Below are 26,163 nucleotides of genomic sequence, written 5' to 3' on the forward strand. Positions count from 1 at the left end.
AAGCCACTATTTGACAACTAAGGTCCCAGGACATGCAGCTCTGTGGTACATTTCATTCCCAGGTCATAACACCAGTGGAAGGGGCTTGCCGACAGCCCAGCTTCCTACATCCCTTTCATTCTGCTGCCTAGCCCAGAGCCTACATGCCTGGGTGGCCAGGGACCATTCATTAAGTTATCAATCAAAGTGAAAAATGTAACAGCATACTTACAGAAAGGGCCGGGAATTTTTCTATACGAAGACGGGGACAACTTGAAACTATCATTTAAATCCACTCTATCATTCACTCAGTGACCAGCAAAGTTCAATCCTACACTACCAGGTTGTTTTTATAAGACACAGAATTTTATTCTATTACAATTTCTCCCTAGATGTCTTCAGCTGTAATTCTTAAGTCCAATAGTTGGTATTCTAACCTCATACAAAAAAATGACATTCGTTTTATTTTCTAAATCTAATCATTACTTTAGTTCGGTCTGATTTGAGCCTAATGAGCAATTTTTAAAAAAATCAAATAAAATTAGGATCCAATTCACAATTGAAGGGTTTGATGTACTTGAATGTAAAATATTCGATGGAAAAATTCTTCTATTTACACTGTACTTTATTAAAATTGACGATTCAACTCTGAAATTCTTAACAGTATTCAAGAGATAGGAGCCAGTGCAAAGCATGAAAAGTTAGTAAATGCATCACAAAATCCCATCTTCTCGGTAATTGTTAAATCACCTCTTCAAATAAGACCAGCGCAAAATGGTTATGTTTTTTGCAGCTTTTGAAATATTAAAAAATAGTCATTAAATAAATACCATTTTGTGTACAGTTGACACACTTTAGTAGATTCCTGGAAAATTCATGCCATTGAGTCCTATTTGCTATACATTGTAAGGACAGTTTTTTTTTTTAAAGTTATACATTATATGTACTGTGAATAGCATCCCCTATCTTTTGGGTAGTCAGTTGAGACAAAGGCAAGTTACTTTTGATTCTTCTCCAACCATACACCTCCTTATCCATTCATCAAGTCTAGGTTCAACAAATACTAAAACCCTCTGGAGACTCCCTGCTTTTTCCAGTTTTGATTCTCAATGATCTAATGCAAGCCTTCAGATGGTCTCGCCTATCCCCTCCTCAACTGTAGCTAGAGAGTCTTATAAACTTGTTCACTATTATTTTCTATTGCCACGATTATAAAAATGTAGTCTTTAGCAATGTACATGGGGGTTTTGTTATTATCATCCTCACATGGATCTTGACCCATCTTGCTATCTTTCTTGGATTTTCTGGGATTCATTGCATGGTCTCGTGTTTCCACAGACAGCCTTCTCCCTGCCCATGGTCCCCAGTACCTCTGGCATCAGTGGGCTGTTATGTTCCTGTTTGATCCTTCAGCTCTCACCTTCAGCTTAGTCCTACAACTTTGGAATGGATGTTTGATTTAACAAAGGCATTGCTGTCAGCCCATCTTTCTCCCTTCTAGATAAAGCATTGTTGGAAGTAATAGTTCTTATTTTTGTTACCCGGTGTCAATAGGCTTGCCTGGAGTAAGGCAGACAGCGACTTCTTATAAGTTGAATGAGTGGATGCTTGCTTACTGTTCCCTAAGACCGATTCTTGGGAGAAAAATGACAGAAAACTGTGCAGACAAATAACAAATGAGCCTGCAGTTTACAAAGATCTCCAACCGATGTACTCAATCTGTGCTTTGCAACCCCTTTACAGAGCTAACAGCCCTTTCACAGGGGTCGCCTAAGACCACCAGAAAAGCACAGATAGTCACATTATGATTCACAACAGCAGCAAATTGTAGTTATGAAGTAGCAACAACAATACTAGAATGCTTGGGAGTTGTCACCACAACACGAGGAACTGTGTTAAAGGGTCACAGCCTTAGGGAGGTGGAGAGCCGCTGCTCTGAATCACCACACAAGGATTGTTGCTGACTCCCTCAGCCGCGTCTCTCCTTTACCCTGTCTTCACCAACTCTATGGTGGGAACTTGGATGAAGATACTTCGGATCTAGAAGCGTAAGGGGTTGTAACTACTTGGAATCATTTAAGAGTGTGCTCTCCAAGATGGCCGTCCACTCAGGCTACCCAGTCTCTGGGTAGTCCTTGGGCCAAAAAGAACAGTGTTTACCCAGTGTAAATATTTTACCTGGCTATCTCCTTGCCATTGCATAGATGGTGCTTTCTAGAGTTATTTATACGCACTTTGTTGAAGTAGGATTTGTTCTGGTTGATATATTAGACTCACAGTGATTTCCGATGAGGAAAAAAAAATTCTTATTTTCTTTATCTAGCTCCACTCCCTTTCTGTGTTAAAAAGATCATTGAAAAAGGAGTGAACGGCATAAACAGAAGCACGGGAGGCCAAGTACTTTTGTTACGTTTATCCCAAGCCTATGTAAATACACCCCCTTTACTTTTTTCCTTCTGAGTGTAAACAGTTTGAGGAAACAGTTTTAAATCAGGAGAGAAGATACTCTGCTATTTTGGTCATTGATTTTCCTATCTGATCACTTTTTATAGGGTCCTGGGAACTGACAGACTCACTGTAGGTGGGGACATAGAGGTCCCAAGAGGTAGCTCCTGGAATCTGCATGGCGCACATTCCTGAAGGAAGCTGGATATCAACCGAGCTGGACATCATCAGTTTTGATCTACCAGCCTCTCGTGTGTGTTCTTCCAAGTGACCGCATGTGTCAGAAGCACATGCATTTAGGTTCGAGAAGGACTGAATTAAAATCCCAAGTCCTCTGTCACTTCAGGATTCTGGAAGTGGGAGCAAGCCAGGTGCGCCACCACCGAGGGAGGACACTGAACCACGACAGCTCTAGGTTTCAAGTCTTGACACACTTTCGATAACACCATGCAGCCCGTTCCTCAAACTCTCAAGACAGGAAGGAATCTCGGTTCAGGCTCTGAGTAGTCTCTCTTTCTCACGGTTCCCACAAGCTCACACACAGCCCCCAACAGGAATTTGATCAGATTATGAAAATAGGATATGATCAGACTACAAGACTGTGATTAATATTTATACAATTCTGTTTTTATCATGAAATAGAGTCTAACTTCTAAAAAACGTAGTCCTGGGTGATCTTTTGATGCGTAACTTAGTTTTGGATTGAAAATACCCTCTATTAAAAGAAAAATCCAACAAGTTGCAGATGATAAAATACCTACAACGACCTGTTCTCATACTTGGATAACTCATGGCAGAAAAATGAAATATCTTGAATTTTGTAGACAGAGGGCAGTATGCACAAGCCAACTGTATAAGCAAAAAGCCTGTGTGCCAATTTTGTAGGAAATACTTCATGCAAGACAGCTTTGTGTAATATGACTTTTTAGCTTCAAAGCTTATTTCCATATTTATTGAGGCTTGGTATTTTTGGTCATTGTGAAAGAAATCACTATGTGGGTGAGGGAGGTGTTTATTCATTTCTTGATTTCAGAGAATGTGTGCATCTGATGTCACCGTGGCTTTGGAAATGGCGCGCACACAGATGTGGTGGCAAGCAGAGTGCCAGGAAGCTCAGTAGTTAAAAATGATCACCAATCTTGTCATGCTCTGTCATTATGCAAATGCAAGGAACATGTTGCCAAAGTGTCTTATATTAGTGCACTGAGAGAGAATCAAAAATATAATCTTCAGCAGATCATTCTAAAAATTACCCATGCCTTAAAATGGGGACGGGCATCCAAATGTAACCACGTTAGTCTTTTCTCCAAATGTTTATGGTATTGCACTAAAATCCAACAAAGTAACATGGACAAATAAAATTAATTTAGTGGAGCCTAAAGGATATTAACTTTAAATTATTTTTGCCTGTTTGAGAAGAATCGTCTTATCCATTTTTGTGACTTTGTTTAGATGATGACTAACTGGTAATCTCTGTGTAGGAGATAACAGTTGAATGGCGCACCCTGTTTCCTGCAACAAAGTGTTTACAGGCATAGGAGCACTGATCAAATCAATGCTACCCAGGGTCATCACAGTACAGTTTCCATGGAGACATTTCTCTGACTCCAGACTTCAGCAATTGCACTGCAATTTCCTTTAAACCCCTAGCCGGCTTCCAGATGTAGATCCCTCCAGCTGTTGAGAAAGGGGCGGGCAGTCCTCCTGGACTACAGAAGCACAGTCAATGACATTGAAGGATTCTTCCCACCTCGGATGGTCACCGATTCTGAGCCGTCATCACAATCAAAATAAAATGGTGACGAGGAAGCCTCCAGTAAGACAATGAAAGGGATTTTATCTGTAGTTCGTTTCCAATTTGTTTAGCCTAAAAAAATCTACTCTAACTACACCACTTTCTAGACAAAGAACACCAAAGTATTTAAAGTTCAATCTTTCTTCCTAAGGAGAAGATTGTAATAATTAAGACTAATGTCTTCTAAGCTCTTTCTCTAAAATTAAATTCCTTACTGTGTTCCTCAACAATCCATGTCTCCATAAGCTCAGGGAAGAAGAAGAAGATAAACACAGCCAGGCATGTTCCCCCTGTGCAAATTCTCACTTACGCTCTTTGTATATACAGGAAGGAAGATGCCTGTACAAATTGATGATTCTTTCTCATAGAACACCCTGAAGATCTATAAATCTACAGGAGAAAAAAAAACCCTTCCTACACCCTATAATAGAGACAGAGGATGACTATATAATTTATTGTCCAATTAGGAAAAATTTTAGAATGAAAGGAGGTGCCACTAATACCAATTACTAGAAAAGGAGCATGCTGGGACTCTCTAGGATGGCATTATTGTCTGAGTATAGCTGAGTAAAACAAAACAAAACACTCTGAGAGCTAAAGATAATGGAAAGATAGTCATAACAGTGATTTCCACACTTGAAGATTATAACACATGAGGACAATGGATATTATCCCGTGTTTTTCTAGAAGACTATAATGACAACAAGGGGGAATTGCATTAAAGATATTTCTGCACCAGGAAGATGAATGTTACAGCAATTAGATCCATCCACAATCACTACGGTTTCATTCAGAGGATGTGGGCTCTCTTCTCCCTCCCCAGTGAAAGATGGTAACCTGTGGCAAATGCAGGGAGCACCAGAGAAGCGATGGACTTCTGGGAACCAGCTAACACTCTCAGGTTCCATGACACCACTAGAAGGACGGACTAAGAAGCAACAACACACTGATGACTTCATGCTAAAGAAACACAACCCTTCCAAGACAGACATCGGCCTGCCAATTTCACTGTTCCCACTTCTATCCATCATAGGTGCTACCACCCAACAACACATGACCAGACTTGGGTGGCTGAGTTTCACATACCCTAAACCCCATTGAATAGCAGACTGGCACAGAGCTTCAGTCTCTGCAGATATTTTGACATACGAAAAGAACCTTAGTGATCAGAAGCAGGGATTTGAGAATAGAACACTAAGGTTCAGACACAGGTAGATTGGCCATACAACGAAAGGAAAAAGAATGGAAGGGGTCTTAGGGCCATTGGCATGCAGTCCACTCATTTCCTGAAATGCCACAGACCTCTGAATTTAAAGGATCTTCCTTAATAGCACTTTAAAATTAAAGGCAAACTTGAAGTCACAGCCTTGGTATCAGTCTGAGTAGAACATGACCAGTGTGGATGGCAGATAACAGAAGAACTGAATGCAATAAAGTTGCAATAGCTTTCTACCCCAGAGAGTGAAAGTTCTACACAATGGCCAGGCTGAGCCTCTAAATCATGCTACCTAGAGCCCCCAGTAATTTGACTTTTATTTACTTGAAGAAACTGATTTTTTTTTAAAAAAAAAATCTGCTTGGGAAAATAGTAAAACTGAGGCCATCAAGATGGACAATAAGTAAGTTATCATATTATTTGTCTCATAGAAAAGTTCTCAGTATTTTCTCTAGATCCAGTGCCTGGTGATCTTTAGCTACAAGGGAACCGGAAAGTGTGGGGAACAGACAACCCATGACCAGTACATGTCTCTCCCAAAGAGAAGGATGCCAGAGTTATTCAAAACTTTAATGATGTTGTGTTAACTCAACTTTAGTATTAAAGTCTATCATGACAAGTATTTCTGTTTTACAAACTCAGTCTGAGGGCATAACCACTAATATTATTAAAAGCTTAATCATGTATTTATAATCGATCTGACCTCTCATAGCCATGGAAGCAAGCTGTCATGAGGCTATAATATTTTATGTTCACAGAAGCCCTAAAGTATATTGCCATCATATAGAGCATGCACACTTGGATGAGCAGGGTTATTTTTAGCACAGGTCTAAAAGCATCACTGAGCCGGAAGAATCCAAGGCTCTAAAACAAACAACAATCTTCATCTTGTCCATTAAGTGAGATCAGCTGGGCCCTAAGAGTGACACCCGTTACGAGGAGCAGATGCATATATCCTGCAGCGACCCATTTTAACCTTCAGAGTATCAATCAATAATGCCTGGCCATTTAGAACTAGTTAAGCACATACAACGCATAGCTTTGTGAACCGGCCAAGCCCTTGGTACAATGCCAGCATAAACCAGAAAACTCTCTTTCTAAACTCTGTAAACAGCAAGGATTTCTTCTATCACACCTTTCAAACCTCTTGGTGTCCAACAACATTCAGACCTCTCCGCGTCCATCTATTCCTGGATTTGAAGGTCAAGATTAAACAATTCTGCGTGTCCTCACGAGACTATAAGCACGTGGATGTGAACATCTAAAGGAAACACCTCCACGCCTAACAAAAGACAGAAGCATGAAATCAAGTTTTCCAGTGCCTGGCATGGGATGTGCGTTCTTTACCATGTAAATTTTTTGCACTGTCTCTGGGTGAAAGTGGTAGACAATGTCTCGCTAACATTCTCTGGGGACCCTTGGGCCCCTGACAAGAAAGAAATGAAATGCTAAGTGGAAATGAAATGCTAAGTGGCCGCATGGACTTCTGCTCAGTCATCCTCCTCTGCCATGTGCTAAGGAGGGAACATGGGTTGATCAGCTGCCACTGCACAGTAGGAAGAAAAAGGGTACACCTGCAGTCGAAAATGAGGACATGGGTGACAAGTTTCCACAGATAAGACTAAATAGATGGAATGAACTCGTCAATTATGTGTATAAATCCTGAGGAGCTCATGGGATTGGCAATGAAGTCTGGGAAACTCTATAAAGAGAAGAGGTAAGCTGCCCTAACAATGTGGATAAGAAAAACGTGATATTTTTTTCCCTCTGCACTGTCTCAACAATGCTAAATCTGAACCTCAGGAATGTCCTGAATTCAGGAAGGTTAATTAATACTTGTAGGCGTTAATATGATTTTATAGATGAGCTCAGACACTCAGGAGAAAGATGCTACAACACACTATCAAGACAAAAGACCCGTGCTGAAGGCTCAGGTTCTTGCATTACAACAATAAAGAAAAAATAGATTAAAATTTTAACGTCATAATATTCTATGCAGTGCATGCTAGAAAACAAAGTTCAGCTCCCCAACACACTCAGAAATGCCAGGCAGGTGTCCTGCATGGCACCAGATCTGTAGTCACAGCGCTTGGGATTTGAAGCAAGGGATTCTCAGTGAGAGCCACATTTGTGAATTCTTGGTTTACATGAGATACCCTGGCTCAATATATAAAGTGGATAGCAGGCTACGAGATTCCTAGCATTAACCTTGGGCTTCCACATGCATGTGCACACCCACACCCACACACATGCACATATGATCTTGCACACACAAACACACACAAATACATACATGCACATGTGATCATGCACAAACACATGAACAAACAAAGAAAGAAGTCTCAAGCTACTTTTAATCTGTAGGGTTGGGTGTGGCTGTAGAGAACAGGTGATACCAGCTCATAGTGCCTTCTCCACCATGTGAGTTCTCTATTCTGAAAGAATTTAGAGGCAAATAATTCATGACCAGGGTGGTGTCTCACAACAGTACGGACAACGTCCTTGCTGTCTTGTTCGTCCACAATTCTTAGCACATGGTTCTTTGCTTGCTTTGAGTTCGAGGGTATGTTTTCTGGTACCAGCTGTTCATTCCACATTAAGGAAGCAGGGGAGAATGAAGGTCAAGAGAAAAGATGCAATTAGCGAAGGTACTTTCTAGAAAGTTCATGCGATGCCTTAGTCTGCATTATTAGAGTCAGATCATGAACTCACATGCAGCTTTGAGGTTAGGCACCCATGTTACAAAGGACAGCAGGGTTGGGTTACTAAAGACAGAAAGGGTGGGTGAGCAAAAAGTCAATACTTAAAATGTGTCTGGCACCATGCTTTGACTTGACACCAGCAGTTTTAGCTTCTTATAAAAAAAATTGTAAGTCTAGAACAGTGGTTCTCAATCTATGGGTCGCATTGCGACCCTCCTCCCTGGGTGTTGTAGAATGACTCTTTCACAGGGTCACACATCAGACACGGCACATATCAGGTTGTACATTATGATTCACAACAGTAACAGAATTACAGTTATGAAGTAGCAATGAAAATAATCTTGCTGTTGGGGGGCGTCACCGTCACCACAGCATGAGGAACTATATTAATGAGTTGAAGAATTAGGAAGGCCTAGAAAGATGGACAAGGGCATTTTCAAATATACAGAATGGAGGCTTGAAGAAGGTAATTAAAAACTGAGTACTGGATGGTGACAAAGACCGGAAACTCAAGTTTCTCATGCTATGACGCAAGGTTGACTATGGCTGGCTTTGGTGTAGCACATATTTTAAGGGAAGTCACAGGCATTCTGAAAATAGACATTTTATGCTTATACATCTCTAACTTGTCATTTTCTATCTACATAAATTCTAGGAAACTCTACCTCTCATTAATCATAACACTGGTATGGCATACAGACATATATATATATATATATATATATATATATATATATATATATAAAATTGCTGTGTCTGTAAATGAATAAAGTGTGAAATTAGTAAAGTTATTCTATTTTAATCCAATTTTCAATACACTTGTAACACAATAATGGTTTTGCTTTTACAGTTACATATACAGTATTTATCAGCACCATATACAATTCCACCACTCTGAATTCTTATTACAAGAACTCATCTATCGCTAATGGCTAGTAGTGGTTTGTAAAGCACTGAAAATTATCTCATAAAGAGCTATGATTGCAAATAGGAGAACCAAGTAATACACTTACTGCAACATTCCAAGGGTAGTGGCAATGATTGGAAAACATTATTTATTGTTTAAGTTCAAATTTGCAATTTACTACTAACTTAAAGATCAATAGCAATCTCCTGAGTTTACAAAAGTTAGAATTGTCTGTCTCCAAAGACTCAAATTTCAAAATTATATAGAGATGCAGGCATCCTTTTAAAGGCCAAATGAGACCAGTGGTTAATCTACAATGAGTTTATTCTTAACCTAAAGCCTGCGTGGACACTAGCCCAAGAATAGGTTGCCACAAAAATCATCTACAAAGAAGACATTTATCCCAGATAGGGTGTATTCTAACAGTTGTACGGAGAAAGGTGTCAGAACATAGCACTGAGCTAGAATGCAGGAACATGACCAGTTACTTCAAATTTGTGTGATACTAATCTTGGTAGTCATCTTGACCTACATAGGAAGGGGCTCCATCAGATTGACATGTAGGCATTTCTGTGGGTCATTTGTTGATTACTAACTGATGTGTACAAGGGCCCAGCCCACTCTAGGAACTGCTGTCCAAGAACAAGTGGACCTGGGCTCTATAAGAAAGGCACACAAGCATGACAAGACAAACAAGCAAGTGGTATTTTTCCTTGGTCTCTTCTTCAATGGCTTTCTTAGCCTCTCTTAATTAGCTGTAACCTATAAACCAAATAACTGCCTTCCTCCTGAATAACTTTTTATCATGTTTCTTATGCCCATAGCAGAAAGCAAACTAGAACACAGCACACATTATTAAACTTCCTTTGCCTCTCTGCCTGTGGTCATACTCTCTGTCACTGAAAACAACCTGATGTTGTCCACGTGGAATATGTAGTCCTGTTTGGACGAAAAGCCACTGAGAAAATATAGAAAGTATTTCTATGAGTATTAAACTTAAAGGCATATTTATGTCTGTTGGTTAAGTGACCAAGTGTGGTGTGAACTTCCTCTTCTAGCTTCAGATCAATGAAGAGCCCGGAAGGTTACCTAGACTCGTGTTTACTCTGAGAAACTGCATCAGATATTTTCTCTGCTGGTGGATTTCATTATTTTAGGGTGAACCACTGAAATGCCAAGCTAGAAATGAATAGGTCTCAGGAAGTAAGACAGAAGAAAACAAAGTATAAAAAGGAAAAGACATAATGGCTTTAAAACTGAGAAACACTGCGGGACTATCGCTATTATAGAACACTGCACCCCAGAGAGCTAGTTTATGTCATAAATATTAATTTTGCCTTTGGGCAATCTTATATGTGGCAAATTTAATGTTAAGGACCATGTGGTGAAAGTGTCCTGTGTAAGTTGGCTTATGCACCGTGTATGGAGAGGAATATCCAGATATGAAATTATCCAGATAGCCATTTAATTAAACTCAAATTTAATCATTTAAATTACATATAAAATAGTGAGAAAATGACTGATTGATACCTGAAAACCTTTTGATAGGAGCAAGTACGTTCCACGTGGTGGTCTGAGTGAGAACGGGCCACACAGGCACATATATCTGAATGCATAGTGCTAGTTGCTGGAACTGTTTAGGGAGGATTGGGACTGTGGTCTTGAAGGAGGAGATGTGTCACTGAGGATGTGCCTTGAGATTTTAAAAGTCCACACCAGGACCATTGTCACTCTCTGCCTGAAGATCCAGATATAAAGCTCTCAGCTACTGCTCTAAGACCCATGTGCATCCTATGCTGATGATCACAGTCAAACCCTGTTAAACTGCAAGCTGGTCCCCACTGAAATGGTTTCTAAGGGTTGCCTTGATCATGATGTCTCTTCACAGCAACAGCGACTAAGACAGAAAGTCGGGAGACTATTGGGAGACCACAGGGAGGAGGAGTTAGAGATGGGGAGATAGAGCTCAGGTGGCATGAAGGGGGAAAAGCAAATAACAGAGCTGTAAGGATGCAGTGGGTAGGAGCAATGGAGAGACCTTTGAAAATGCTTTATGGGTACCTACAGCAGGAGGCTGCAGAAGCCTCTGGGATACTCATATACACATATATGAAGATTTTAAATAGAGTTACATCATGACAGAGGGAGATACTGCCTGCTACCATGCTTTCTGATAGAATGTGTATGGACTAATCCTCTAAAACTATGCAAGCTTATATTTATTAATATAAATGCCTTAGTCACGATGTTGCCTCACCGCAATAGAACAGTAAAGAAGACGAATACTTAGGATCAAAGTCCGTGGCAGACAAGAGAGAATTAGTTCGTAATAGTGAAATGTAAAGGTGGTGGGATAGTCACACAACTCCGAAGTGACTTAGGAAACTTAAAATGGCACATTACTAAAAAATGGGAGCACAGTGAATTTTATGCTACATACATTACACCCCAATATCCAAAAATCTTGAAAGAAATCTTCTTGCCGAGTAGACCTACTAGGTGAGCCCTTTGGCACTGGCACATGTGCTATGTTGAAGACTTGACTTAACTTTCCAATTGTGTCTGTACCACACATATGGTTTACAAGACATTCGCTACATTAAAAAGATTGTTTTTTGAGAAATGTAGTATCTGATGAGAAATATTTCTTTTGGGTGATATCCCAAACAGGTCCATGTCAAATAATTTAAAACACTAAAGTCATATGAAAATAGTACTTAAATATAGAATATTTGGTACGCCAAAAATAGGTACTGGGCCTCTCCTTTACCATGATTATGAGCAAATATGCTATCAGCTTGAAAATTTGGAACTTGTTGATGCTATGTGCTGCTTAATTGTGTAGTCATCTCTCTGAATCCCCTGAAGAGATGGAAATCTCTGGATGCCTCAAGTCCCCTATGTACACAGGCACAATAGTTGCATTGAGCCTATGCACAGCCTTCCAAATGCTTTAAGAGCCATCCAGCTCACAGCTTTTTATCCATATGGGTCACAAACCCATATGGCATTGCATAACAGAATGGGGCAGGACAGGACGGCACAAAATTTCATGACAACAAAAGGTTTTCTAATCATAGAAAAACAAAAAAATGAATCAAAAAATCAAATGCATAATGACCCCAGGTACATTGGTGATGCTCGGCCAAGTAGCCTTGCATGACTTCACGGAGGTCTTAGTACTGAACACGTTTGCTTCTCCCCGTGCATGGTATCACATCCCATGGTATCACACCACAGAACCCTTATCAACCTGTGCAGATTCCAGGCTGCGCAGTAAGAGTTGTTGTGTTTCTAATGCACATAGAAAGCTTTCTGCTTTTATAGAAACCTAATTTGAAGAGTTTTGATATTTTTCTACCCTCATTCCTTCCCACGAATGTATCAGATTATTATGTTTGGATTGTATTGTATTAGAATGCCTGATTTTTGAAACTGAAGTTTGAGTTGCTGAATCGAGCCTCATGAAAATCATTATGTGAATACTGGCTTGGGATTAAAATGGGATCTCTAATAATCTCAAAAAAATGACCCTAAATATACTTCTGCCATTTTGTTATACATATGTGTACAGTGATAACCTCAACAGGGATACTTATAAAAATCAAAAATAGCAACCAACCAAGTATTTACAATGCTCTACATACTTCCATGGAATAATACTCAGCTAAGTTTTAACACTCTATGTCAAAATAAACAAGGTCATCTCCCTTATTAATAGGTAAATCTTCGTCTTTTATAAATGGTAAAATTATGCTTGAGCAAAAGAACTGTTTAAAAATAAAATTGTTCTTAGGAGACAGTTATACTTGGCTCCTGTCTGCAAGTATAGGGGAGTTATCATTAATAGTATCATTAATAGTCTCCCATGGGGTGGGTCTTAAATTGGGCCAGTCTTTGGTTGACCATTCTCTCAATGTCTGTTCCATTAGCATAACTGTCATCTGAGAGGCTTCATCCAGCAGCTGATGGAAACAGATGCAAAGACACACAGCCACACATTAGGTAGAGTTCAAGGAGTCTTACGGAAGAGTTGAGGGCTGGATTGAGGGAGAGAGGGTGGGTCAAAGACATCATAAGAAGACCTACAGAGCCAACTAGCCAATGGGGGCTCACAGAGATGGAACCACCAATCAAAGACCATGCATGGTCTGGACCTAGGTGTGCTGGGAATGGAGGAAGGGGGTGGGAGGGTGGGACTTGGAGGAGAGGAGGGAGGGGTTTATGATGGGATATAAAGTGAATAAATAAATTAATGAAAAGAATACAATTCTTTAGGACTTATTGTCAGTGTTTGATTTGTGCCCCTATTTATATGCCTATTTCTACTCCTCATAATAGTATATACCATCAGGTACAGTAAAGACAGTTGACTCAGATGCAAACATCCCTTTTCCCCTTCTTTGGGATGGATGCTTCATAGACATGACATTATATTCAAGTGATAAGTCATCATTGAAGTTCTAGCCAAAACGTTGTGCATGGCCACTCAGTGGTTAGACACCTAAGGAAGGCTCCTTCAGGCAGAGGGAAGGTGGCTGGGTGTGAGTTTTCTCCTTGCCCTTATTCCTCCCAGAGACTTGGATAAAATGTCTGCATCTCAGTCAACTCTGTCGGGGCCTCAGGCAACATGTTAAGGATGTCGAATAGCAAAAGCATAAGGCTACTGGTCCCCACTGGAGACCGGCAACTCTCTTTGTGGGCCACCAGTTCAGGTCTCTTCATAGGAGAGCAAGGAAAAGCATCATGTGATCTGTCAAAGGCGTCATCTCTGGTCTTTATCTTCCACGGCTGCATTCAGCGTCGAGCCTACCCATCAGGTAAAGAACGGGAGAAATGGATCTGACATCGCCTGAAATGAGAGAGTCCTCTTCAAACTTTAATCAGAAAGCCTTGTAGGATTTTAACCTCATTGTGCAATACATGAAAGTTTTATTCTGGAAGGGGAAATCAAAGGAGAAAGAGGAGCTCCTTCGTGACATTTCTCCAGGAAGTCTGCGGGAAAAGCCGAGGCGCCATCGCTGCGGGGCATCGTTGGAAACACAGATGCTTCTTGCCAGGAGAGAGGTGGTTTTGTACATAAGCGCCAACCAGGAGAGGCACAAAGGAAGTGTGGAGCCCACACAGCAAAAGCAGCAGGCGTCAGAGTTGCTTGCTTTGTAAATCTGGAGACGGGAATGGCTCACAGGCTGGGCTCTCGGAGGTCTACCGTAATAAAATCCCTATTTTAATTACAGGCAGCATACTTAAAATGCTATCCTTAAGGTTGCGTCAGCAATTACTTTTTTACGACCTTGTTTTCCAGAGAATAATAAAAACATGTTTGGGACTGCTACCTTGGGCAGAAAGTTGGCAGATGGCTCTCAATCCACAGGCTTTTCTTTGCTTCCCAAAATTGGGACCGGCCGCGCTATGCTTCTCAGAAATCATGAAAGAGGAAATTCTAAATGAACGGGCCCTCAAATTGCTCTGCCTCTGATTGTCTGAAATTCAGGTCTTCGGACTGTCAGGGGTGATCATCACTGTCATGTCTCAGGTGAGGAGGTTTGGTTTCCATGGAAACAACAGCGCCCATGATTAGTGCTTAAAAATTAAAATCACCTTCCTGAACTGTACTTTAAAGGGCAGCGGAATCAGAAGCCAGATGTCAAAGTGTTCCCGTGCGCATGAGGAGTGATGTAAGGAACGGGTTTACAGGCAGGATGGACTTCATGCGGAGTGTGAGCGAGAGATGTGACTCCAGAAGCTGGGTTCCCTGCGCATGGGCAGGAATAAGCACCTAAGCTTTATAACAGGTAGAACCTGGGGTTCTGACGAGATGAATGGGCTGCTATGTGTCTGCTGCACAACCAAGTGGATCCAGATTCCATCCTCCGCACCCCTGTAAGACTCTAGCACGGTGGAGTGCACCTGTAGCCTCAGTCCTGTGGAGATGGAGGCAGAAGATCCCTGGGACTTACAGGCCAGATAGTCTTGTTGAATCCATGAGCTCCAGGTTCAGCGAGAGACCCTGTCCCAAAAATCAAGTCCAAAGTGATGGGAGAAGACACCTCATACTGACCTCTAGTCCGCGGTAAAAATAGCCTGCCCTATACTCACATACCAATCAATAGAGGTAAAAAGAACTAATAAGCAGACATGATCAGATTTGTTCTTAGAATTACCAGTAGAAAGATCGAGGCTTAAAAAGGAGCTGTTTTATGTCCACGATTGATCACGTGTTTCTGGATACTGTTTATATCATTTCAATTACAATAATAATAATAATAATAATTACTGAGCTTCAGCTGTGGACAGCCATTTTAGTTTCCCATGGACAAAGTCACGTGACACTAGTGTCAGCGTGACGGGGGCGGGCAGTTTGGCTATTTCACTTCACAAGAGTGGAGACTGGGGTAAAGACGACGTGTCCATGTGTCTCCAGAAGCAGTGTATGAATCCACTGAACAGAAAGGCTCCCTCTGGCGGATTTCAGCTTACAGAACGAGGATAAACAGGTTTCAAGATAACACAAACTGAAGGTAAAAAAATAATGCTTATTATTAAAGAAGAGGAAGGGTTTTCTGAGACGTGGAAGAAGAAAAAATAAGGAGGAGAAAGGTATTTTGTAGAGAAGCTATTACAGGCACAAAGTCACTGAAGAACAAGTGGGGCCAATAATAAAAGTTCTCCGAAGCCCAGTGGCAGCAAGACGGGAGAGTCTAGAAGGATGACAAGCCTCCGCTCCGGACGTAAAATTCTGTCTCTCTCCTTATTGCCTGGAGTCGTCCCAAGACTCTTTTATGACAAAAGAGAAAATCTGATCAAACTTGGTAGGAAGATAAAAAGTTTAAGTGGCAGCACGAGGGGCAAAAGAAGAGATGAGAAGAGAACTTGAGAAAAAAGGGAGCCAGAAGGGTGGTGTCAGGGGAAGGAAGGCATCAAGAGCTGTCTTGAGAAAATAGGCCAAATCAGGATGATAATGGATCACAGGACTTCCAAACACAAAAGCTGTCATTACTAAGACAAATCTCCCCCCCCCATCCCACTCCCCATCCTTTCCAGTGAGACACTGCCCCTGCCTGGAAGATGTTGATTTCAGACCCCAGGCGCTCTCCTCAAAGGTGAACAAAGATGGTCCCGAGAGTCTCTCAGTGTAGGAGGGGAGAGATGCAGAGAAGATGTGAGAGACTAGAGCCCCCAGGAAGAGAATTCAGAAGGTAAACATGCACTGTGAGCATCAGAGTTGGCACTGCTGTGATATTAGATGCCCTTGAAAACATTTACATGAAATTTTATAGATAGTGGGGAACGGGGTTTGCTAAGCAGATAAATTGGTGTCATAAAGATACATTTGCGTGTGACAAGATCCATTATGGCACTTGCTGGAAAAAGACAGTCTTCAAATTGAACGTACATCAGTGCTTGAAGTTTTGGCATACGGCTACTTTACAGCTGTGTGTGTGTGTGTGTGTGTGTGTGTGTGTGTGTGAACAAAAACATCCTAAAATTCACTGGGTTATGCAGACTGACAGCTATTCATAGGGGACTCTCAGGTTCAGCTGTTCACAGCGAGAAGACAAATGTCAGAGGGATTGGCAGCGAACATGTGTGCCTCTGGGTGTTTTAACTACAGCATGGCTCTAGATGCCGAGACATTCTGTCATGGTTTGAATATGCTTGGCCCAGGAAGTGGCACAATTTGGAGGTGTGGCCCTGTTGGAATAGGTGTGTCACAGTGGGCGTGGGCTTTAAGACCCTCATCCTAGCTGCCTGGAAGTCAGTCTTCTAGCAGCCTTCAGATGAAGATGTAGAACTCTCAGCTCCTCCTGCACCATGCCTATGTGGATGCTGCCATGTTCCTGCCTTGATAATAATGGACTGAACCTCTGAATCTGTTAAGCCAGCCCCAATTAAATGTCCTTGTAAGACTTGCCTTGGTCATGGTGTCTGTTCACAGCAGTAAAACCCTAACTAAGACACATTCCCTTCCCTTGGGTCCAAGACCCTAGACTCAAAAGGTACTGTTTGCTTGAGTTCATAGTGGCTTTTTTCTTTCTTTCTAGCTTCTACAAAGTGTTTTCTGTTTCACTTCCAGTGGGTCCCAAGGTATTTCCTATCTCTCTCCTGCCCTCACCTCATAAAACCAACTCATTACCCCGTATCTCTCCAGCTTCTCAGGGCAACCTTTCTCTTCTTCCTCCTCTCCTCTCCATCCATTATTTCTTTGAGGATTTGTTTTTGTTTTTAATAAGGCGAATAATTTTGTCACATATCTTTGCTCTGACTTGGACTCATCTCCTTGTTCTTATAATCTTCGTCTCTAAGAAGGTTTTGAGAGGAAGTGGGTGTGTGTGTGCAGGTTGGAGGGAGGAAGGGGAAGAGAAGAGAATGGGGTGGGGAGGGGAGAGGGAGAGAGAATGTGTGTGCACTCCTGCATTTGCTTGCATGAGTGGAGACACAGAGATCTTTCTCCATTGTCCCCACCTTACTTTTTGAGACAGGGCCTCTCCACTGAACCTAGAACTTTCTGTTTGGCCAGATTGGGTGGCCAGAGAGCTCTGAGATTCAAGACTGGGTAGCCAGAGAGCTCTGAGATTCAAGACTGGGTGGCCAGAGAGCTATTTCAAAGGTCCATTTGTCTCACTCAGCCTCAGCTCCAGAGTTCCAGTTTACACCTCTCCACATTGGCTTGCTTGCTCCCTCCCTCCCTCCCTCCCTCCCTCCTTGTTAACCTGAGTGGTAGAGATCTGAACTCAGGACCTAATGTTTGTGCATGCTATACACTGAGCATTCACTACAGCCTTCTTTCAACTATTTAACCATTACTCACTGTGTACTGGTTCTCATGATGGGCCTTCTGGATCCCATGAGAAACAAGGTGCCCTGATTTTATGATCTTATGGGTTCAAGGCTGGATTACCAGACTGGTGTCCAATGCAGTGAGAGGCCATTAAAGACAGGCAGAGTGCTGACACCAACCCTCTAAAAGATGTCAAGGAGGGCTTCAATTAACATGGCAGCAGGGAAGGGGAGGCAGGCAGTTTGCTGTCTAAGTCATCTTGCTGGAAGGCCCCCCAGGCTGAAGACTGGAAAGAAGTCGGGAGAGTGTCTAAAGGGGACAAGAGCAGAGAGAGCTGGTAAGGTCAGAGCTGTGGGGTCACGATGGAGAAGCCTGGGAAGTGACAATGATCATTCCAGCCTTTAACCACAAGAGCAGTGTGAGACCACTGAAGGACTTTCTTTAGGCAGGGAAGAGAGCTACAGCCCAGCATGTGTTCCCACAAAGAACACGGCTGTGAGCTGGTAAGGATGGACCATAAAGAACAGGCATGAGTGGGCACAGAGAGGAGCTAGGAAGCCATGAAGGAATAGCAGGGGAGAGATGCCAGGAGGCTCCCTAAGTGCCAACAGGAAGGATGAGAAGCCACAGTGAGAAGATGAGAGCAGCTATGGCCAGGGAAGGGCATTAACACACATCATTGTTGGTTTCTCCTTGTGAGATACCCTAACGGTCCAAATATGCCACACACCCTACCCTACAGTATGACGCTCTGCTACTGCTTCTGCTTCTGGGTTGGGATCATTCCTGCCCAACTCCCCCTCTACAGTGCTGCAAGATGCAGCCTGCGCATCACCTAGAAGTTGCTTAGGAATTCTGCTCATTGACCAGGCGAGCCTTAACTATTTGCTACTAGACGGACATGATTTTAAAATGTGTCCATTTCTTCAACAGTGACTCTAGACGCTGGCTCGACAATGTTCTTTGGTCATAAAAAAGTTTTGAGCTGAAAGGATTAGATGACTAAGTCAGCAAACGAGTACAACGGCCATTAAGGTTACACCACCGAGTGTGTATGCAGGTTATACATGGGGTCCTAGCACTCCCAAGATGTAGGTCTTGTTATTCACACCCGTCTTCCATTTGAAGAAACCAAAGCTTAGGAACGCAGAGTGGTTCACACAAAAGTGCAAAGTCACGGGCTCGAGCTGGCGGTATGACTCAGCAGTTGACCTGTTCACAGGCCAAGCTAAGGCACATCTCAAAGGGAGACCCTTCATCTTTCACAGAGGAAACCATTGGCTCTAAGCCCCAGGCAACTGTGATACAACTGTTCGCTGCTTCCCCACCATCTCTCAATGGTGGCTACACCCATGAAACTGACCATGGGTGCCATCAGAACTTGACTACTTCTGTCTTTATGCTCTTCCTCTAGCGAGGAAAAGGAATGTGGAGTAGTTCTCTCTCCAGACCTCACTTTTCAGTGTGTACACCTACTCTCCTTCTACGTGTTCAACCCAGGTAGGCAACCATGAACGAACAGTATCAGTACAGATCTCTAAGGAAAAGCATGAAATTAATTTTGTTGAGTGCATACCAAGGCCTGGATTCATTGTTGGCCCTGTCTCCCTCGCCCACACATTTTAATAAATGAATCAGGAAACTGAGAGTCTCCCAACAACGCCCGTCCCAGTTTTCCTGGGATGTGATCTGACTTCTGGCAGCTCCAACTGCAGCCCTAAGCCCTGTCACTCTTACCCAAGCCCTTTTGAGATATGAACCTGATGTGGACCCCCAAATATTTCCAGGCCCCAAAGCCCAGAGGCCAGGAGTATTCTAGCATTCAGATGTCCTTGTCACTGTGACATATATGTTAGACCTCTAATGATGAATGCATGTTGTCAAAATTCAATTCACTGTACCATCTAGATTTCCCGGTTCCACCTGGATTCCATTATGATCCAAGGTAGACCTCAGATCACGCCTTGACTGCTGTTTCTGGCATGCAAGGGCAGCTGGGTCTCAGCCTGTCTATGACTATGAAGCATAGCTGACACACTTGTCAGGTTTAGCATGGATGCGAGCCTGGGCCCTTCAGGGATGGGATGCTAGGACTCTGCTTGCTCCACCTTCTTTCCCAGAAGCCAGCAGTACGATCTGGCTCCTGGCCTAAGGCCGAGATTCGTTGATATTTGAGCTCCAATGCCAAGAGTGCTTTTAAACCATTAAAAAGGTTAGAAAAATCACTCTGGCTTCTGTCAGTTCATCCCATTAGAACAATAAAGGTTTGGGCTATGGGAAGGTAAGAGAAATCTGTTTGCGGAATCAAACGTCTGTCAATAAGACCAGCTACTATTTACTGAAATTAATGTGCCAGGGACTGTTCTGAATGCCTCAGACAAGGACCTCCCTTTATCTCTACAACAATCCAATGAGTACTTGTCTCATAACCTAAGCGTTACATTGCAAAGATTAGATGGAGGAGACTGGGTAACTTACCCAACAGCACAGAGCTAGAGCCTGACCGGAGACGGAGGCAGCCAACACTTTCCATGCTTTGGGTGTATAGGTTCTCATCGTTGCTCAAAATAGTCAGAAATATACATGGTATGGGCACATATGTGTTGAATGTAAGAGAAAATTATCTTTTTAAAGTTAGAAAGGCAATGAAGAAACAAACTGCAATTCAATGGAGCCTCCATGGGTAATAAGAGAAATGCTCAGAAAGTTTTAAGCATTGTTCAAAGTTCTCTTTCTCCAAGAAGATTAAGCATCAGTTCTGCTGATAGGCACAAGAGTCAACCATTCCTTCCAGGAGCTTCTTGATGCAGTTTGTTTACCAATAATGGAACTTTGGTGGTTCTGGCTTTTAAGTTACTTAAGGGATTGGAAAGATGTCTCAGTGGTTGCAAACATTTGCAAATCTTCCAGAGGATCTGGAGTTTGGTTCAAAGCACCTAAGTTGGACAGCTCATAACTGCAACTTCAGGACATCCCAGCACATTCTTCTGGTCACTGTAAGCTCCAAACACATGCATATATGCACATACAAACACACACACACACACACACACACACACACAGAGAGAGAGAGAGAGAAAGAGAGAGAGAGAGAGAGAGAGAGAGAGAAATGATGGAAGAAAGAAAGAAAGAAAGAAAGAAAAGAGAGAAAGAAGAGAGAAAGGAAGAACAAAAGAAAGAAAGAAAGAAAGAAAGAAAGAAGAGAAAGGAAAGAAAGAAGGAAAGAAAAGAGAGAAAGGAAAGAGAGAAAGGAAAGAGAGAAAGAGAGAAAGAGAGAAAGAGAGAAAGAGAGAAAGAGAGAAAGAAAGAAAGAAAGAAAGAAAGAAAGAAAGAAAGAAAGAAAGAAAGAAAGAAAGAAAGAAAGTAAGTCCTTTATTTCCCATGAATGTCTCTTGGGCTTATCCATAAAAGAATAATTCCCTAATTATGTTATGCATTTTGTTTCTTTATATCCACTTTCTATTTTAAAAATAGAAATAAAACAAAACAGTTCAAGGGAGTACTTAATAAAATCAGCATACAAGCAAACTAACCTGGGAGAGAGGGCAACAATAGACCAACGCTGCCCGGCAAAACCAGAACGGGAGTCTCATATGTAGTTAAAACTTTGGGGGCCTGGAAAGATGGCTGATGGGTTATACGTGTTTTCTGCTCTTTCAGAGTTCTGAGCATATGTCTTGTGCAGTTCGCTGCCACCTTTAACTCCATGTCTGAGGGATCTGATGCCCTCTGCTGGGTTTCCTGGACACTAGTAGAAACTGACCCATACAGAGACAAAATGTTTGGAAAATCTTTTTTTCTAAATATAAAAGGGTTTGTATTTACATTTATAAAACCAAGTTAATCAAATTCCATAATTAATTCAACCTATTATATTAAAAAAACCCTTTCATTTTACCATGAAATTAACCTAGAAGTTAATAAGATGCTTTACATTTCACGACATACTAAGACTCAGACTCTGGTATGTATCTGCACTTAACAATTTGAACCGCCCACCTTTCACATACTCTGCAGCCGCATACTCGGTTGCTGCAGCTGAGTGACGCCAGTAGAGCCACTCGAATGTTCTTCAAGTTTCTAAACCATCATGGCTTCATATCCTTAGGAAGTAGCTAGCTCTTCCCTCGTGCTTGTCTTTGCTTGGGTCACTTCCGTTCTGGGGAATCATTCTCCCTACCAACCTTTACGAGACTCAAGTTAGATAAAACAATTCTCGATCGATAAATCAGAAAACTCATGTAAAGTTAAACACCATTGAACTTTCTCTCCCCTGCATTGTACTACCAGTAGGTTATGTTTCTGTTCCTGCATTATTCTCCCATCATACTGCTACCGTGATTTATACAGGCTTCCACGTTTTACTACTGAAACCTCATAAAGACTTTCTTCCATGAAAAGCCTGATCCTGTGAAGTTAACAGTCCTGCTCTATTTGCATTTTTACTGGAAGCGTTTCCATTTCAGATTTTCTTACAACGAAGTTGTTTTGTTTTTGTTTGTTTTTCCTTTTAGAAATGGTGGAGATTCAACTTCTGACCACACACTCACTCACTCACACACACACACACACACACACACACACGGTAATCACTTAATCCCTGAGCTGTATTCTTGCACTAGCTAGGCAATTTTGTGTTCTACATTGGATTTGAAGTGTCCCCCACAGGGTCATGTTTGAACACTTGATCCTCAGATGTCATGTGGCTCACTAGGGTGGGTAACGGGGGTAGGCTACAAGGCTTTTAGTTCTAGCCCTAGATCTCTGCTTCCTTCGGTGTGCCTTTAGAGAATCACCCCCGTAATCTACTGGCACAGATTGGCTCTGACTCCGGACAAAGCCATATCATTCAGATGAATTAGTTTCCTAGGGGGGAGAAGATAAAGAAGGAGGAAGGAAGGAAAAAGGGCAAGGGGTGAGGCAGAGAGAAATGGAAGGTAGGCGGTAAATGAGGGTGGGAGGGAGAGAAGGAAAACCAAGAACCAAGTCCTAGTAAGAAACTGACCTTGGCCGTGGTAATCAAGCTGTTGCTATGGAGTTTCCAGAAGCAGCCCTGCTGCCCAGTGTGGATGCTAGAATCCCATCACCACCTCTAGACACAGAATATATAACCATAGGAAGTTGGTTAGAAAGCCACAGAAGAACAACTCTAGCATTTCTAAGTTCCTCTTGAAGAAAGGCTAATTGTAAATTAGCGGGTAGATTCCCATTGTTTGGAAAAGAGGGCTCTTTGACCACATCTGATGTGTCCCTCTCTACTCATTTTATGTAGAAACATGCCAAGATTACATTGTCACGTTGCTCCAAGTGAGACTGAATGGGGAACAAAGAATGATAACATTTGAAGGCAGAGCTGTTATCTCCCCAGACGGTCATATGACATTGTAAGCCGAGAGAAGAAAAGGGCAAATGAAACACGATGAGGCAATAAAGAAAAAAAAAATAAAGAGGAAATGTCAGTCAAATTTATTATCTATATTTTCACAAATAAAAACAGTAGTTAACTCAAGGCAGTGAGCAACGAGCAAGGGAGGTGAAAACATGTGAGAATGGAATTCATCCTGAGAGAAAGAGCACCACACACATCTGATAAATTGTTGATATTTCATCAATGTTTATGATAAAGAATGCTCCAACTCACCGTGAGGCTTTCCTGAGTGGGTTTTGTGAGTGTAGAACCCAATAAAAGATGCTTCTGAAAGTCAAGTAAGGATTAGCCCTACAACACACGCACACACACACACACACACACACACACACACTCACTCACACACTCACACAGACATGCACACTCATACACACACACACACTCACGCACACACACACTCACATAGAAACATACACACTCACTCACACACTCAGACACACACACTCACTCAGACACACTCACACACACACATACATACTCACACACTCACACAGACATGCACACTCATACACACACTCACACACATTCACGCACACACACACATACACAAACACACACACACACACACATGTCTACTGTAATGATAGCATGCTGTATGGAAGAAAGCCATTCTAAAGCTAAAGATCATGCCCCGACTTTGCTCACCTAATATCCATCCCTTATCTTGGCACAGTGTCTGAAATGCAGCAAGCACCCAAATATTTATTAGAAAGAGAACTAGCTACAGCCTCAGGTTGTTGGGATGTGTGTAATTCTATCCTGAAATAGGCTGGGACAGAAAAAAGGCTATTGAGACCCATGTGGTTAATGACAACTTCCTCCATAACAGAAGGGTTACAATGGGTAGGATCAGGGAGGGACACCTGCTCTTGTCTGGATTGGTAGAGTGACCAAGGACTCTTTATTATGAATCCCAGTCAGAGTCAGGATCCTGAAGAGAAATTATCTGATGTCACAGAATGACTCACTCAACAAGACCAATCCACATATCAAGTGTCAGGCACACGAAAGAAGTGATTGTTTTTTAAAGTGGCCATATTTTCCATAGGCAAGTTGTGAAGCACTCAAACTCCTTGTTAACCAGGGGCCCTTGAGGCCTAGACCACCACCCATGTCTCCAGGCTTACACTTCAGTGAACCCATGGTTACTTCAGTCTCAGTAGCTATGACTGCAACCCAGCAGTTCACAGTCTTTGACACCATATGCAGTTACCTTCCTTTGCTGTTTGAACAACCCATCTGACATAATAGTTTCAAATACAGAAAACGCACCCAGTTATATTATAAACAGTTCCATTAGTACCACCGACAGTTACTAAATGTAGAGTCTTGTGTAACTGTTAATCCATAACCGGCAGGAGATCAATGGGTTGGGCTAGCCACCTGAACAGCCACACTGGTCTCCTAAAAGCAAAAGGGGCAGAAGGGAGTATTTCATTGCAGGGGCTACTTAAATGTCAGGGACAGATATTTCATGCATCAGGTGTAACAGAAAAGATCCTTCCATCATACAAGGTATAAATACGGCAAACAATGGAGAAAGCTTCTATGATCCCCAGGCGGCAAATCTGTCAAATTACTTCTATATCCTGGTGGTGACATTTATAAAGTAGTCAGTAAAATGACTTCTGTCCTACAGAGTCAGCATTCAGGAACAGAGAATAAACATGTATACGGTATCCGTGGATTACAGACAACTCATGTAAGATACCACCAAAGGGCTCATGGGTTTTGCCAAGACTGTTGATAAATCAAAGCAGAAGACAAGCTACAAGGGATAAGTCTAAATTAGAAATCATGTAGTATAAGTATTACACCAGGGAGCAGTTCTCTTGGGGATAACCAACTGCTCTGTGATTGGATTGGAGGACCAGTCCATAGGAGGTACTAGACCAGTGGTACTGTATGATTGAGTGGGTTATAGGCTGAATAGGGATATACACACTGCTGTACCCTAAATGGACATAATTTCTTTTAAATCTTTATGTGTATGATTATAGACTCATGCTGCTATAACCCAGGGACAGAAAAAGCTTCTTTTAAAAGGATGGAAATAATGAAGACATCCATATCTGGTCTAAGTGCTGGTATTAAGTGACTGCAGCATTCTTCATCCTAAACAGGACATCCCTGTCACCACCCACCCCTACCACCAACCCCCCCCCCCCACGGCCTAGTGGATATCATGGAAGAAGGGGAAGAAAGAATGTAGAAGTGAGAGGCAGAGGAGGAGAAGCAGAGAATGTTGTGACCCTGATATTCCAGGGTCACATTATAAGCACACAACAGAAGTGGACACCTGTAAAAGACTGGGGACCTTCAACGTTCCATCACTGATACAGAAGGTGTACATGGGGCTCCATCCTTCCTGGAGAGCTGTTGGCTAAATGGTGGGTATAAGAGGGACTGTCATTTCCTGGTGTCGTAGCCATGGGTGGCTAGTGGGGAAAAAGGGACCAAAGGGAAAAGAATGGTGGATGGTAACGGGGCATGGAAAAGAACCATAGCCCGTCGAGCATTTATATATGTGTATAAAACTGTCAAAAAATAGAAACAAAATAAATCATGGAGAACCAATAAGGAAACCCAAGCTGATCAATACGTGTAGCCATCCATCCGACATTTATTTTTATGAAATATGCTACAAATACTAGGCTAGTCGTTCCAGACAGAAAAATGTGAAAGAAAATGTTTTTGTTTGTTTGTTTGTTTGTTTGTTCAAGAGCAGCTTCTAATGCAGTGAATAAGAAAAATACATGGTTGGGTGCCAAGTTAAATGATCTGGTTCTCCCAGAGGAGGGACAGGACCATTGTGAACAAGTGACTGAACTTTTCTCTAATGTAGAAGAGAGTCTGACTGAAATGTGGAGAGAGGGAGGAAGAGGAAGGGAGGGAGGGAGGAAGGGAGG

At 42.1% G+C, this 26,163-nt stretch overlaps 1 protein-coding gene and 1 long non-coding RNA gene across 11 annotated transcripts in view; one reads left to right on the forward strand and one right to left on the reverse strand.

The window, feature by feature from the left end:
* Grip1 (glutamate receptor interacting protein 1) overlaps positions 1 to 26,163 on the reverse strand; it is a 611,271-nt gene that overhangs the window by 296,281 nt on the left and 288,827 nt on the right. The window lies entirely within an intron of this gene.
* Positions 14,627 to 26,163, forward strand: part of LOC110327064 — a 15,077-nt gene continuing 3,540 nt past the window's right edge. Inside the window, exons 1-2 of the long non-coding RNA XR_002380804.1 lie at positions 14,627 to 14,722; positions 16,148 to 16,243. This is a non-coding gene — a long non-coding RNA (uncharacterized LOC110327064). The remainder of the gene's footprint in view (positions 14,723 to 16,147; positions 16,244 to 26,163) is intronic.

The sequence above is a fragment of the Mus pahari genome, chromosome 9 (assembly GCF_900095145.1).
Source record: "Mus pahari chromosome 9, PAHARI_EIJ_v1.1, whole genome shotgun sequence".
NCBI lineage: Eukaryota > Metazoa > Chordata > Mammalia > Rodentia > Muridae > Mus > Mus pahari.